The sequence below is a fragment of the Phragmites australis genome, chromosome 12, assembly GCF_958298935.1.
Source record: "Phragmites australis chromosome 12, lpPhrAust1.1, whole genome shotgun sequence".
NCBI classification, from domain to species: domain Eukaryota; kingdom Viridiplantae; phylum Streptophyta; class Magnoliopsida; order Poales; family Poaceae; genus Phragmites; species Phragmites australis.
The window spans coordinates 20,070,496-20,087,165 of NC_084932.1; the positions used below are offsets into that span (position 1 = coordinate 20,070,496).

At 42.1% G+C, this 16,670-nt stretch overlaps 1 protein-coding gene across 2 annotated transcripts in view; it reads left to right on the forward strand.

The window, feature by feature from the left end:
• Positions 1-8,840, forward strand: part of LOC133887398 (putative disease resistance protein RGA1) — a 43,618-nt gene extending 34,778 nt beyond the window's left edge. The window contains exons 6-7 of one of the 2 annotated variants that reach the window (XR_009903549.1): positions 8,198-8,666; positions 8,748-8,840. The gene's annotated coding sequence lies outside the window, so the exon portion shown is untranslated. The remainder of the gene's footprint in view (positions 1-8,197; positions 8,667-8,747) is intronic. The other variant, XR_009903550.1, reaches the window with a different exon arrangement.
• Positions 8,841-16,670: the final 7,830 nt, after the last annotated feature.

Below are 16,670 nucleotides of genomic sequence, written 5' to 3' on the forward strand. Positions count from 1 at the left end.
CGATTTTGCCTAAGTCTCGCTGCACCCGCCACCCATTCCTCCTCGCCTCCTTCTCCTGGTCATCCCTGAGGCCGCCGCTGTCTCCCTGCCATTCCCAGCCCCCTGCCTGATGCCATCTTCCCCTGCGCCCTCATCCCTGACTACCCCAATGTCGAGGAGCCCACACCATAGTCGTCTCCTCCCTGATGAGCACCCCGACACCAGGAGCACGCGCCACCATGCTCTGCGCCATCATCATCTTTATCCGTCGAGGTAGGCCTCCTACCATCCCCTCCTCACTAACGCCTGCCACCATCATCGTCATCCACCATTGTGTACTTTGTGTGCTGGGGGTGAATTCAAATGGTATGTAGGATTATATTACTCAATGATCATAGCGGCTAAGTGAGGTTGTGTGTGATAGTGTAGTCTACTTAGGCGTGACAATATGAACTTAGCAGTTTAACATAGATGAATTAAGCACGCTGTTATCTTATCCATTTAACACTTACTATTGAATACTTAAACACTATGTGTTCCTAATTTTGACCCTTGAGTTGCAATTTCTATATAATATTTACGGTAATATAAGAGATAGAGGGTATGTGAATCAATGGTTAGCAATTTGCTTTTCAATATGCATAAATATGGAGGCTGCTATGCATGTTGCTCTTGGGAATAATCTGAGAATTAAGAGTGCATTGTCACACATACCGATGATATGAGATAGCCAATTTGGCGTTTGGATGGCAACATCAGTCGTAACCCACTTTCTGAGAGTAAAACTTGATAACATAAACATGTTCTTGATCTTTATATGCTTGGCATATGCAATTTCCATGTTTACCTATTTTTATTCCTGCTTATGTTCAGTCCTGACAGCATACATTAATTCTTATTCTTGTTTATTGGTTGTTGTATATTCTTGTCATTAATGTATGGATATTGCACAACTAGTTCATGATGGTTAAAATTAAATTTATAAGAAAATCCCAAAAATGAATTTAGGTTGCATAACCCATTACGTTGTCTTCCATTCGGGAGTGTTTGATTATAAATATGACTTTGCATCTCGTCATATTTATAAGACGATGCTCCCGAATTGTCTACATACTTTGGATAGTTCTAGGATATGTGGCTCGTGTATTAGGATTCTGTTTTCTTGTATGGTTCTAGAGAGAATTTTGGTGGTAGAATTTTGGTGGTATCTCTGTGTTGTTCTCTAGATACACACCCTCTCGGCTCGTTATCGAGAGGTGTATTTGGAAAATAGTGGGGAGGAGCTACTGAAATTTTCTCCAGAACCGTACAAGAGCATGGAAACCTACTCATGCCACATATCCCCGAATGGGATTAGGACCTATCTTAGCCTATTAGAAATTACCTAGGGTCATTTGCTTTAGATAAGAAATACATCATATTTTCATAAATTCATATAAAAGTGAATATAGTTACTAAGACTTATACAATTGTATCTGCATATTTATATCTACTAGATGTCTACCAATGAGTCATCGAGATCCTCTAACGAAGCACAAGCTCCCAGTCAAAAGTCTGCGCAACTAGGTCCCAGTGGAGCAACAGTACAAAAGGCAAGGGCATAAGCAAAGTGGCTGACTGAAAAGGCTACCATCATGGAAATCGATGATGACAGCGTTCCAATGGAGAAGACGGCCCTATGAATGTTATGGAAGCTCGTAGGCCTTAATGCTCAAGAGAAGGTGCCATTGACCCTTGCGAAGTTTGATGACCTCACTGTGGATCAAAAGAACGCCTTGTTAAATGATGGTGTCAATATGTTTCTGGAGTTCCCAGAGAGCATGAAGGCGAAGGCTTGCAGGGCTACTATGAAAATGATTGCCGAACTTTGGAGAAGCCACAAGAGGAAGCTTGTGAACGAGTATATGGCAAAAAGAGTTAGAGCACTTTAGCAATTCCCCATATATTAAAAGAGAGGATTGGGAAGCTTTTGTGGCATTGAAGACCCTTGAGACGTTCCAAACGTAGCGTTTAGTAAAGAAGCAACTTCGGGCAAAGAACAAGCAGAATCACAACCTGGGCACAGGCGGGTACGTGGGGAAAAGGGATAAATGATAGGGAGAGGATGCAAAGTTAGCAAATGAAGGCCGCAAGAATCCTTGGTTGCAATTCCCGGGAGGATCGCAATCGTATTTGCGTGCGAGGGGTGCGCTGTCAGATAGTAGAGAAATCACCTTCAAATCCAGCGAAACTGAGATAGTTCCTCAAAAGGTGAAAGAAATAGCAACCCACTCCTTCGAAGGTTCATTCACCGGGGTCAGGGAACATGATGTGCTCTCCACTGCGCTGGGAAACCCTGAGCACCCAGGTCGCGTTCAAGGCGTGTCCAATTCTGAGGGCTGGAAGTTAGGCTTTGATGAGGACATCACTCTTTCGGATACACACACACTGAGTATTCCCCCAACAATAGGTCCATTGACACGAGCTCGTGCACGTCAACTAAATCATGAGGTGAGCTCAGCAGGAGCACCACAACCATCACATGAGGTGAGTAAATCTACTGTTTCGCAGGATCCAATGCCACGCTCTTCTTCAGGTGCAGCTACCACGGGTCGTACAACGGGCATTGTGTGCCGTCGCTGCCAAGGTATTGGCCATGTCATGAAGGATTGCCCAAGCCAGCGAGCATACTCTGCAACAGCAGATGGTGGATATGTTAGTCATAGTGATGTCGAGGAAGACTATGCATTTGAAGCTAATATTGCAGCCGATCATGACATGGATAGTGAGGGGGAGGAGATTAGTGGTACCGCTGCCACGGAGAGTTATGCAGCACGCACCTTCATTGTGAAGCGAGTTTTGAGTTCTCAAATGGGGCAAGCAGAGCAGCTACAACGCCATAATCTATTCCAGATATTCCTCATTGTCAAAGATGCACGTGTTCGTACCATAATTGATGGCGGGAGTTGCAACAACCTCTTGAGCTCCGATCTTGTGAAGAATCTTTCTTTGCCAACACGTGCACATCCTCATCCATACTACATTCAGTGGTTTAATAACAGCGGTAAGGTTAAGGTAACACAATCTGCGAGAGTACATTTTTCTATTGGTTCCTACCATGATTATGCTGATTTTGATGTAGTGCCTATGCAAGCATGTTCACTTTTGTTAGGCCGTCCTTGGGAATTTGATACCGATGCTACACACCATGGTAGAAGTAATAAATACTCTCTCATGCACAAGGGAAAGAAAATCTCTTTGCTTCCTTTGACACCTACTGAAATTGTGCAATGTAATAAAGCTTTAGCTGAAAAAGAAAAGAAAGAACGTGTTTTGGAATCTGAAAATCAGCAAGTAGCTCATTCTGTTTTTCCACCTAAGAAAGAAAAGAACACACCTAGGTCCGAAGGCATTAAGTTAAAGGGTGGTGTTATGCTTGCTACTAAAACTGACCTTGCTGAAATTCAAGATAATAATACTTTGTGCTATGCTTTCGTATGCAAAGAGGTTTTATTTTTAATTGATGATATACCTAGCTCTTTGCCTCCTGCTATCACTAACCTTTTGCAGGAGTATAAGGATGTCTTTCCAGCTGAGATACCCCCGGGGCTGCCACCATTGAGAGGGATAGAGCACCAAATAGATTTGATCCCGGGAGCTACATTGCCAAACCGCACTGCATATAGGACCAATCCGGAGGAGACTAAGGAAATTCAGCGATAAGTCCAAGACCTTTTGGACCGTGGGTACGTACGAGAGAGCCTTAGTCCTTGTGCTGTTCCTGTTCTTTTGGTTCCTAAGAAAGATGGCATATGGCGCATGTGTGTTGATTGTAGAGCCATTAATAATATCACAATAAGGTATCGTCACCCTATTCCTAGGCTAGACGACATGCTTGATGAGTTGAGTGGTTCTATTATTTTCACAAAGATTGACTTGCGTAGTGGTTACCACCAAATAAGAATGAAATTGGGAGATGAATGAAAAACTGCTTTCAAAACTAAGTTCGGTCTATATGAGTGGTTAGTGATGCCTTTTGGTTTAACTAATGCACCTAGCACTTTCATGAGATTGATGAATGAGGTTTTACGTGCTTTCATAGGAAGATTTGTGGTGGTGTACTTTGATGATATTTTGATCTATAGCAAGTCACATGAAGAACACATTGATCATCTACGTGCTGTTTTTACTGCTTTGAGAGAGGCACGTTTGTTTGCTAACCTTGACAAGTGCACCTTTTGCACGAATAGAGTTGCTTTTCTTGGCTATGTTGTTACTCCACAGGGAATTGAAGTGGATGAAGCTAAAATTGAAGCCATCAAGAGCTGGCCGACCCCTGGGACTATCACACAGGTGAGAAGCTTTCATGGACTTGCAGGGTTCTATCGGCGTTTTGTGAGAGATTTCAGCACCATTGCTGCCCCACTCAATGAGTTGACAAAGAAGGGCGTTCCGTTCCAATGGGGGCCAGCACAAGAACAAGCTTTTAATACGCTGAAAGATAAGCTTACGCATGCACCTCTACTCCAACTTCCGGACTTTGGTAAGACTTTTGAGTTAGAATGTGATGCTAGCGGCATTGGAATTGGAGGAGTGCTACTACAAGGAGGTAAACCCGTTGCTTATTTTAGTGAGAAATTGAATGGGCCATCTCTTAATTATTCGACTTATGATAAGGAGTTGTATGCTTTAGTGCGAGTTTTAGAAACATGGCAACATTATCTTTGGCCTAAGGAGTTTATTATTCATTCTGATCATGAAGCTTTGAAACATATTAGAAGCCAAGCCAAACTGAACAAACGTCATGCTAAATGGGTTGAATTTATAGAGTCTTTTCCTTATATCATTAAACACAAGAAAGGTAAAGACAATGTCATTGCAGATGCGTTATCTAGACGTTATACCATGTTGTCCCAACTCGATCATAAGATTTTTGGTTTAGAAACAATTAAAGGATTATATGCTACTGATTTGGACTTTAAAGATGCTCTCGAACATTGTAAAGAAGGAAGAACTTGGAATAAATATGTGCTGAATGATGGATTGCTATACCGTGCTAACAGGCTATGCATCCCAGCTAGCTCTATTCGCCTATTGTTCTTGCAGGAAGCGCATGGAGGTGGTTTGATGGGACATTTTGGAGTGAAGAAGACCGAGGATGTACTGGCTACTCACTTCTTTTGGCCTAAGATGAGGCGCGACGTCGAGCGCTACGTGGCACGCTGCACTACTTGCAATAAAGCTAAGTCTCGCTTGAACCCACATGGACTTTATATGCCTCTTCCTGTTCCTAGTGTGACTTGGGAGGATATTTCTATGGATTTTGTTTTAGGATTGCCTAGGACCAAGAGGGGGAGGGATAGTATATTTGTCGTTGTGGACTGTTTTTCAAAAATGGCACATTTTATACCTTGTCACAAGAGCGATGATGCTACAAACATAGCTGATTTGTTTTTCAGAGAAATCATTCGCTTGCATGGAGTGCCTAACACCATTGTTTCGGATCGTGATGCAAAATTTTTGAGCCACTTTTGGAGGACACTTTGGAATAAACTTGGGACAAAGCTACTGTTTTCGATGACATGTCACCATCAAACCGACGGACAAACGGAGGTTGTGAACCGCACATTATCCACCATGTTGCGGGCTGTTTTGAAGAAAAATTTGAGGATGTGGGAAGAGTGTCTACCCCATATCGAGTTCGCTTACAACAGATCAGTTCACTCCACCACCAAGGTAAGTCCGTTTCAGGTAGTGTATGGTTTTAACCCCCGTGCCCCTATTGATTTACTTCCTTTACCAACATCCGAGAAATTGAATTTTGATGCTAAGACACGTGCTGATTTGATTCTGAAAATGCATGAGTTGACTAAGCAAAATATTGAAAAGATGAATGAGAAGTATAGAACTTATGGTAGCCGAGGTCGGAAACATATTACTTTTGAAATTGGTGATCTTGTGTGGTTACATTTGCGCAAAGATAGGTTTCCTGATTTGAGAAAGTCTAAATTGCTGCCTCGAGCTGATGGTCCTTTTAAAATTGTGGAAAAGATCAATGATAATGCATATAAGCTTGAGTTGCCTGCAGATTATGGGGTCAGTCCCACATTTAACATTTCAGATTTAAAGCCTTACTTGGGAGAAGAAGATGACATTGCGTCGAGAACGACTCCAATTCAAGAGGGGGAGGATGATGAGGACATCACTCTTTCGGATACACACACACTGAGTATTCCCCCAACAATAGGTCCATTGACACGAGCTCATGCACGTCAACTAAATCATGAGGTGAGCTCGTTCCTTAGTGTTCCTTTATATTTTGATGAGGATGGGATGCTACTGAATAATTGTGATATATTGCTACTTAGGAACACGGGAGAAGAACAGCAAGGGCGCCCAAGCCAAGGTGGAGGTCCAATCCCGTTCGAGTCCGTTCCGGAGTCCAGGACCACTCCGCACTAAAATCGTCGTCCAGGACGCATACGGACTCCGTTTCCAACGTTCTGCACATGGTTGGAAAGCTAAGGAGATAAGCTTTCCAACGGGACTGGTCCCATGTCCAAATTCTTTCTGAGTCAACGGAAATCGTCGAAACAAGTGGACATCCAGAATCTGTCAGGGTGCTGCGCCACCATCTTTTGGGCCGTTGGCCCGTGTATCGTGTTGGAGTCCATTAGGGACGCGTCCAGGGGTCCTTGGCCGACCCTAATCCTTTATATACAGTAGCCGCCGCCCTAATTAGAGTTGGGTTTTACTTAGACATTGATCTACACACAGTTGTGAGATTTTCGCTCTTGTTCCGGACCGACTAGGCCGCCGCAAGTGTTTGTGGAACCCCGACTTCGAGTGCTTGAATTCAATTCGCAATATTTCAGATTGCATCTTCTACGTTCTTGCTTGTGTTCTCGGTACGCTTGCAGGGATTGAGCCTTCTTGGCGAGGTCAACCGCGCGACACGGTTGATAACCATCGGAGCTGTGGTGTAGTGATTGCAAGGGAGACGATCTGTTCGGGTCGAAGCCTTTGGATCATCAACGCCGAGTTCTCCACCCACCGACTTATCACTACCTATCGGAAGATCAGGCCAACATTACTCATCAGGCTTCCCCGAACACATTGGGATGTATAAGAAGAGGAAGAGGTTGGTCCCAATAGATATGGAAGCTTTCACCCAGTCAATTAGGGAGATCATTTATCAAGACGTCCTGAAAAGGTTTGCGACATAGGGAGTCATAATTCCTAGTGCACTAGCGGGTGGTAGCCCCATTGCTGGACACAAGAGTAGTCAAGCCTCCAGGGAGGTTGAACAACTTGTCTTCTCTCCATCTGTGGAGCCCTATACCATAGACCTTCTTGATAAGCCCATGCCATGCTCACTGGTTATAAGACCTAGAGGCTACTATATTGTGGTTACAAAGGGCTAGGTGCATCCAAATGTCCAGGTGTTACATACAGTCCTGATACGTCCTGGCTATGATGTGGTCTTCATGGATTTTGTACATGTCAATGATGTGGACACAGATTTCCCCATCCCCCCTAATGATGAGATCCAAAAACTAAGTCAAGCTCATCTTCAAAGGATCCAATGGAAGAGGGTGGACATCATGGTTCACACGGTATCTAGGAGTGATCTGCCTGGACGTTCAAGTTCCCTACCCCAACCTCAGCCTCGAGATGTGCTAGCTACGTCGCATGTGCCCACTCTAGTATCTATAGTTAAGCAACCTGAGGACAGCCCAGAGAAGAAGAAGCCATTGCCCACTCTGCCATCTACATGTAAGCAACCTGAGGGCAGCCCAGAGAAGAAGACGAAGTCTAAGCCAGGGTCCAAGAAGTAGCTGCTGAAGAAATCTAAGTCGTTTGGTAAGGACTCAATCGCCTTGAAGCGTTGGATAGGGGAAGCTTGGACTAAGGCAAGCCCAAAATTCAAGCTTGGGAACCCCTTGCTCCTGGCAGATCCACTTTGGTGGGCGGGACAACATTGTGTTGAGTTGCATAATAACTACCTACAAGGTTGTACAGAGAAGAAAGTTTCCATTGTCTTATATTGCCTAAATTGTCACTTCTTAACTAGGGACGGTTGCTTCCTCGTGGGCTTCAAATACTTATATAACCATTTCAACCTCGATGGCCTGGACGTGAGGTTATTGTGATGCTTTACATTCTAAGCCCTTTCAAACTAGACGTTCATTAATTATTACCACTAAATTCTGTAATATAACTAATTTCTTATCTGTAGACACTTGATACAAGAAACGAGGAAGAAGGAGCCCTTCAGATTCCTTGACCTAAAAAATATGACGATTTCTTTGAAGGAACAACCAAGGAAATTCGTTGCAGAATATGTGGCTAGGGCAATGAGCCACTTTTCGAAGAGGGACAACCTAATGGCTGCCCACAACATGGGTGGCTATTGGATTTTACTGGTCATTGCCCCCAAGTGGAACTTGGTATGGTACCTCCATTCATCAAGACCAGTGGTGTGACCTAACGACGAACGGGGACAACGTGACTATACTTTCGTTAAACAAATCCTTGACGAGTAAGCTCTTCATGACTTAGGTTACATATTGAACTTTTCAAACTTACACCAAATGTTGGCTATTGGATCCCTATTCGCATGTAGGCCTTTTGACATGTATATGCGTTGTGATCCAAAGTACAATGTGAAGGAGCCCCACACACTAACACATAAGACCGTTTTCACGGTAAGTGCTAGCAGAAATATTTGTAAATACTCTACTACTACATTTTTTTTCCTTTCAAACTGATATTTTTTCCCTCTCCAGTGCCACCAACAACCACCGAGCAACTCCTGCGGATTCTACGTTGCGCATCACATGCTACTATTCATAGCAGCAAAGGATATGAAATCCCTAGATGTAAGATAATTGCATAGTCTTTTCATAGATACTTTTATTCATTATAAATATCCGATGATAAAATTATTTTGCTCACGTTAATTTGATACTTTTTCCATAACTACTTTAATTCAGTAGGAATTCAGCTTACCAGATGGCAACATTGAGGAGTTTGCACTCTCTAACATTCGAGCATGGATCGCTTCATTCTTAATGACTGAAGTCGTCTCTCCGAAAGGCGAGTTCTATTGTAGGGAGGCAGGGCTCTGACTTACGTAATTTGTAGTTGCACTTTCAACTTATGTAATTTGTAACTATCTTGATCTGGACTTGCGAAGTTGTACGTTTCGAGGACTTTTGATTATGTAATTTGTGGTTGCATATCTCATGACTTGGTACCTACAATGTGGGAATATATCCTGAAATGAATGGTGATTGCGGCATGAATGTATCTTGATGTGTCTTATTTGCAAGAGAAGACGACTGCTAAATCCTGACATTGCTTCTGGATGCAGCCAGGAAACATGTAAATCCATTTGGAGGATGAGAATATTAGTGGTGGGTGTTAAACTCAGCCGCCACTAATGACCGAGTCCTAGTGATGGGTAGCTTTCCAACCCGTCTCTAGAACTTAGTCATTAGAGACGGATTGAATAGATACCTGTCAGTAATGACTCATAACACCCCATCGTTGATGACTCGGTGACCAGTGATGGGTTGTAGCTACCCACCACTGGTTTTAGATAATTAGTGACGAGTGGTAAATACACCCGTCACTAATGACTCGGTCAGCAGTGACGGGTAGTTGTTAGCACCCGTCACTAAAGACAGAGTCCCAGAGATGTGTTAGAAATCTACCCATCACTAATGACTTAGTAACCAGTAACGAGTGGTAACAACTTGTCACTGATGACTCGGATAGTAGTGATGGTTTGTGGTTAACTGTAACATCCTGATTTTTAGATTTCTCAAATTTATAAATTTTTTCAAGATTATTGAATAACTTCACCAGTAGAATAGGTTTGAAACCTATTTTCATAAACAAACAATCAAAATCTGTTATTATTTTGTATGCATTGCATGCTGAGTTTTGTTAGGAGCCAAGTAAATGCATTGGAGTTCTTTTTCTTTCCTTTACTTTGGTGTTTTGAGTGAAAACGATTTTGAAAAGGTTTTTACAAAACTCAATAGTGAATTAGTTAAGGATCTTAATGGTTGGAATTCAAAATTCTTGAATTCATCATCTATTCAATCCTTGATCATACATGATCCTTCTCTAGTTCAATTCAAATATTATCCAAATCCTTGTTTAAAACCAATCTCTCCTCTTTCTCAAATTCTACCCAAATCTAAATTCAAATTTTCTTATCTACTCCTATTCTTGTTCAACCTCATTTTTCGTTTCTCTTAAATTCACTCTGAGCTCAATTCAAATTCAAACCCTATTCAAATTTCTCTGCAAAAGTTTCTTTTTTTAAACCCTAGATATACCTAAAGTGTCTTTAGGCTCAATCTTGATCAAGTCCAAACCCTTAGCCAAGTCTTCTAGATGGTTCAACAAAGGATCCACGAAATCTGTAAATTTTGGCGGAGTCCTGGACAGCCTCATCTTCCCATAATGTTTCAGACTTTAAAACGTCCACAAATGCAAATCTTGACAATACCAAAGTTGTAGGTCTTCTCGAGTGCTTCTATTTGAATCTATGGAAGTTACCTTTTGGATAATGGAGCTAGGAGTTGTGCCCCCCGAAATCAGTGCTATGCAGATAAGTCTGAGTTCAAACAGTTTATCTTGTGGTGTATTTTTGAAAATCAAGATGGCGTTTTCAGAAGTTCCAATATATACCAAAGTTGTAGATATTTTCGAGTACTACAATTTAGAGTCTAGAAACGTACAATGTGGAGTTCGGACAATGGAGATATCATCCTCCGAATAGAGAGCTACGAAAAAGGAAACTCTAGTCAGCTTTTCGGTTTTTAAAATAATTCCTTTCTATTTATGACATCAGCATGGAATCATAAATTTTCTTTTCCAGTACAAAAATCATTCCAGAAAATAGCTCTTTTGCATGTAGACCCTTGAACTTTTCTGTAATTACCTAAGGGCCCCTGTCTATTTACAGATTAATCCCTAGACTTTTCTAAATTACAAATAGGTCCCTCTATTTTTACAAAAAGGTTCCTAAACTTTCTATTTTATTCAAGATAAGACCTTTTCTTTTTAAGATTTAACCTTAAAATTGTTTTAGCCATATCTTTTTCGTCGTAGCCCTTTTTTGAGCGATTATTACGCCATTAGATTCGTTTTTTCAGTGCTCTTTCTTTCTATATAAGTTTTGCCTTTTTGTTCTATTGTTTTGTGCTCTGTTTTTAGTGTATTTTATTTGTATGCTTTGCCAGTAATTGTGAGATTAGTCAACAATGCCTCAGATCAACTTGAAGAACATCAAGACCAAGAGCAAGAGTACACTGAGTAGAAGCAAGGAGAAGGCAAGTGTCCTTGATCATCTTGAACCTATGTTTTAAATTTTTTGTTTTACAAAATTGCATGAAATGTCTGTCAACTTGATGGGTAGTCACCTATGTTAGGGTTTACCTAGTTTTTCATTTACATTCCTCGAAACCTAAGTGGTAGTTGATACGAGTCTCTTAGGTAGAATTGCTTAGCCATGCTTATGGGATGTTGGGAAGTGTCATATACATGTATAGTGGATATATGCAGTGGTGATGATGAACTTGTTTTAGTAACATGGAACCCTAGGACTTGGGCAAAGAGTTGGTTTGATAATGGTGGTTTATGTGGTGGGCTTGTGGATATGTTCCAAGCAGTGCTGTTTGGTTTTGTTGGTTGGTTATCTCCCTATTGGATAGTCTTTGCCCAAGTATCACATATAAGGACCGGTTTATGGAGCGACAACCCAAGAATTACCGTACCAACCACGAGGCTGATATGGGTAAGGCTTAACATATTGGTTAAACACCTGGCTGGCAGTCGTTGTGATGAGGACATCACTCATTTAGATACACGCGCTACAAGTGATCCTCCGGTGATTGATCCATTACAAGGACCGATTACACGGGCTCGTGTACGTCATTTAACTCATGAGGTGAATTCGTTACTCGCTGTCCATACTACTAATTATTAGGATGAGATGCTACTCAATTTTTGTGAATTTTTGATGCTTAGGAATATGGGAGAAGCACCTATGGAACAGCCAAGTCGGACAGGGCTCAAGCCAACTTCAAGTCGGGGTCGGAACTCGGTTCGGATGAAGCAGACATCACCGCACTAAAACGACCATAACTACTTCATATGGAGTCCAAATAAGGTGTTCTTTGATGCATTGGAAAGCTAAGGACAATAGCTTTGTTTTGGTACTGGTACTAGCTCCAGATTCAGGGTGGATTATTTTGTGTCGTCAAAACAATGTGCTGTGTCACAATTTTGGGCCATATCGGGCCTTGTAAACGTGTTCTGGTCTAAGACCAAGTTGTGGACGCCCCCTGGTCGCCCAAAACCCTAGCATGCCCCTCTTCATATATCTAGCAGCTGTCATCATAGACTTCTTGGGTTTTGCTTAGATTAATCTATCATTGAACAGTTTCGCCGTCGTTCGGTTTGTGAAACCCCAACTCGTGAGCTTAATCATATTTGCAATTTCAGATTGTGTTCTTCCGTGTTCTTGCTTGTGTTCTCGATTCACTTGCAGGAATTAGTTTTCTTGGCAAGGTCAATCGTGTCACGCGCGGTTGATAACCAACGGAGCAGTGGTGAAGCGATTGCAAGGGTTGCGTTATGTCCTTATCGGAAGCCTTGGATTGTCAACGTCGAGTCTCCACCGATCGACTTACCATTACCTAATAGAAGATCGGGCCTAATCCTCTCATCAACTGGTATCAGATTTTCAAGTTGCCCGCTAGGTAATTTCGTTTTCCCCTTAGATTAGTTCTATTTTCATCACCTAGAGTCTACAAAAAGCTAAAAATATTTCCCTTGTCCGCTGTCCTACAACCCTTTGGGCCTTGCACTTTCGTTTTTGGTCTCGCGTTATTGAGTTTGTGTCCATCGTGGTCGAGTCTTGTTGCTAGTCTAGAGTAGTGTTCTTGGTCTTAGTTCAACTCTCGTGCTATTTGTCGCGCCGCTCTCCCACCACCCCCACCCCCACCAACAAGTCGAGCCACTACATCACTCGATTTTCCCTCGTGAACTGCCTTGTGTTAATTCTCTCCACGCTAGCCCTAGATAGGTCGCAAGATATCTTGTATCACTTGCCCTATAACCGCAACCCTCCTTTTTCATCTGGCGATCCGATTGCTTGCTTGCCCTATTTTCGTGGGCTTACCGATTGAGTAGGGAAGCTTTGCCCTAATTTTCCGCTGCTGTTATCATCCATAGCCCAGGGAAGCTTTGACCTAGGTGTGTTTACATCACTAGCAGAGTTACTTAGCTGTGTCCTTTGTTCAGTTGATAGGGAGCTTTGCCCAAAACCGACAGAAGAAAATAAGTGTGCAGAAATCCTAGTTTGAGCAGTGTTCACTAAATCGGTCATAACTTTTGCATATGAACTCGGATTTGGACGTTCTATATGCCGTTGGAAAGCTAATTTCGAGCCCGACATGAAAAAAGCAACTCATCTTTGACCTATTGCCCTGTTTGACCCCCAAATTCGTCTGTTTAGATCATCTTTTTGGGCCCGGAAGTTTCAGCACCCGTTTTTCACATCCTGCTATCTACCGCTTTGTGATCTGTTTTGGATTTGCTTGCTTCCAAATTTTGTGCCTATCCTTTTTAGACCCTTTATAAGTGTGTGCTACAACATTTGGAAAAGAAAGTGTTCAAAAAAAATAGAGAAAAAATATTGTGGTAAAAATCAGAAATATTAAAGGCAATCAGATTGTGGTAGCACACTGTGTTCTTTGTGCTTGGTCCTTTCTTTCAGCTTGTTGTGCTAGGTCTAGGGACACGCTAGGGACCAGCAACAATAATTACTTTGGACATTTATTCAGCTTTGCTAATCTGATTACGATTTTTGCTACTCCTTGCTACCATATTGTTCCGCGCCAAGCTACACTTTCTCTTGATCAGAACAGGTCATCTCTTGCAATCATACCCTTGCTCGACAAGTTATCAAGAAGCAACCGCCGATTGTTCCACCTGCCGTGTTGGTAAGAACACTTGTAAGAGCGTGGTAAGACGCTTGTGTGTGTGTGATTCCACTGCCTAATAGTGATAGGGATAATTTTATTTTGTCCTTTGCTTTCTACTAACCATGGCAGATGATCTGACGGATTTCAAGGACTGTGTCTCTAAGGGACAACTTAACACCCTCGTTCAGCAACAGAATCAAGCGTTGAACGACATGATGGGAAGACAGAATCAAACATTGAATGACATTGTCACAAGGATGAACAACATGAGAGCAAGCATTGTTAATCTAGTCACACGGGTGAACGACATTGAGCTGCGGGATCCACAGGAAGAAGATGCTTCTGATAATGATGATCCCAATGCTGGACATGAAGATGACGATGCTGGTATTTTTGTGGGACAAGATTGGAGGGCGCAACTTCAGCGCCGGCCGAACAACAATAACAGCAACTGTAACCACCTCATGGGAGGTAATGTTCGAGGTAATGATGATCACTACGCTAAGGTCAAGTTTAAGATACCCTCTTTTGATGGTTCATATGTTTGATGGTTCATATTTGGATTGGGAAATGACAGTTGAGCAGAAGTTTAATTCTCACATGGTTCCTGACATACATAGAGTTAGACAAGCCACTAGTGAGTTTACTAATTATGCAATTATTTGGTGGAATGGGTTGGTAAATGCTGGATTAGAACCTACTACTTGGGAGAGATTAAAGCATGCCATGCGTAGTAGATTTATACCCCCTCAGTATAAACGAGATTTAAAAAAGAAATTGCAGCGCTTCAATCAAGGTAGTAGATCTGTTAATGAATACTATAATGAACTACACATTGCTGTCCTTCACTGTGGTATACAAGAAAATGATGAGGATACAATGATTAGTTTTTATTTGGGGTTACGACGTGAAATTCAGGACTTGGTTGATTATAGAGATTATAATACCATGGATAGGTTGTTCCATCTTACTATGTTGGCAGAGAAAGAATTGTAGGGACATGAGCCAAAGTCACGGAACATTGGGAGTTCATTTTCCTCCAGATCGCAATCGGGCAAAGCCAAATCAGCCTCGTTCGCTCCAGCATGGTCTGCTGCCCCCTTCGATAATAGGGCGCATACAGCAGCACCATCACCACCAGCACCACATACAACCGAGGTGAGCAAATCTATTTCTGTGCAGCAACCAGTGATGAAGACCACTCCTTCAACTGGCTCCATGAGTAGTTCAACGAGTATTGTGTGCCGCCGTTGCAAGGGCATGGGCCATGTCATGAAGGATTGCCTCAGTCAACGCGCTTACGTTGCAACCGATGACGGTGGGTACATCAGTACTAGTGATGTTGAGGATGAATTTGTGCTTCAAGCTAACCTTGTAGGTGATCATGAGACCGATAGCAATGGTGAGAAGATTTTAGGTGCCGCTGCCACTGAGGATTACAAAAATAGAACATTTGTTGTACAACAGGTTTTGAGTGCTCAAATGGAGCAAGCGGAGCAGCTTCAACGCCATAATTTGTTTCAGATGTTTCCCATTGTGAAGGACTGCCGTGTTCGAGTTATAAATGATTGTAGGAGTTGCAATAACTTGGTGAGTTCAGATTTTGTCAAGAAGCTTGGCTTGGCCACTCGAGCACACCCTTGTCCATATCACATTCAATGGCTCAACAATAGTGGTAAGGCGAAGGTAACACACACTATTCGTGTTCATTTTTCCATTGGTTCCTACAATGATTATGCAGATTGTGATGTCGTGCCTATGCAAGCATGTTCCCTTTTGTTAGGCCATCCTTGGGAGTTTGATACTAATGCTACACACCATGGTAGAAGTAATAAATACACACTTATGCACAAAGGAAAGAAAATAACCTTGCTTCCTTTAACACCGAGTGAGATTGTGCAATGTGATAAAGCGATAGCTGAAAATGCGAAGAGAGAGCAAGATTTACAATCTGAAAATCAGCAAGTAGCTAAACTTGTTTTTCCACCAAAGAAAGAGCAACCAAGACCTTCTTCTAGTTCCACAGGCATTAAATTAAAAGGTGGTGTTATGCTTGTTACAAAATCAGACCTTGCTGAATTTGTTAACAACGATGTTCCTTGCTACGCTTTGGTATGCAAAGAGGCTTTATTTTCACTTGATGATATACCTTTCTCTTTGCCTTCTGCTGTCACTAACCTTTTGCAGGAGTATAAGGATGTGTTTCCAACCGAGATACCCCTGGGGCTGCGACCTTTCAGAGGAATCAAGCACCAAATTGATTTGATCCCGGGAGCGACTTTGCCAAACCGTGTAGCATATAGGACCAATCCGGAGGAGACTAAGGAAATTCAACGACAAGTCCAAGACCTTTTGGACCGTGGGTATGTACGAGAAAGCTTTAGTTCTTGTGCTATTCCTGTTCTTTTGTTTCCAAAAAAAAGGGTAGTTGGCGCATGTGTGTTGATTGTAGAGCCATTAATAACATTACTATAAGATATCATCATCCTATTCCTAGGCTAGATGACATACTTGATGAGTTAAGTGCTTCTATTGTGTTCACAAAGATTGACTTGAGTAGTGGTTACCACCAAATAAGAATGAAATTGGGAGATGAATGGAAAACTGCTTTTAAAACAAAGTTTGGTTTATATGAGTGGTTAGTGATGCCTTTTGGTTTAACTAATGCACCTAGCATGTTTATGAGATTGATGAATGAGGTTT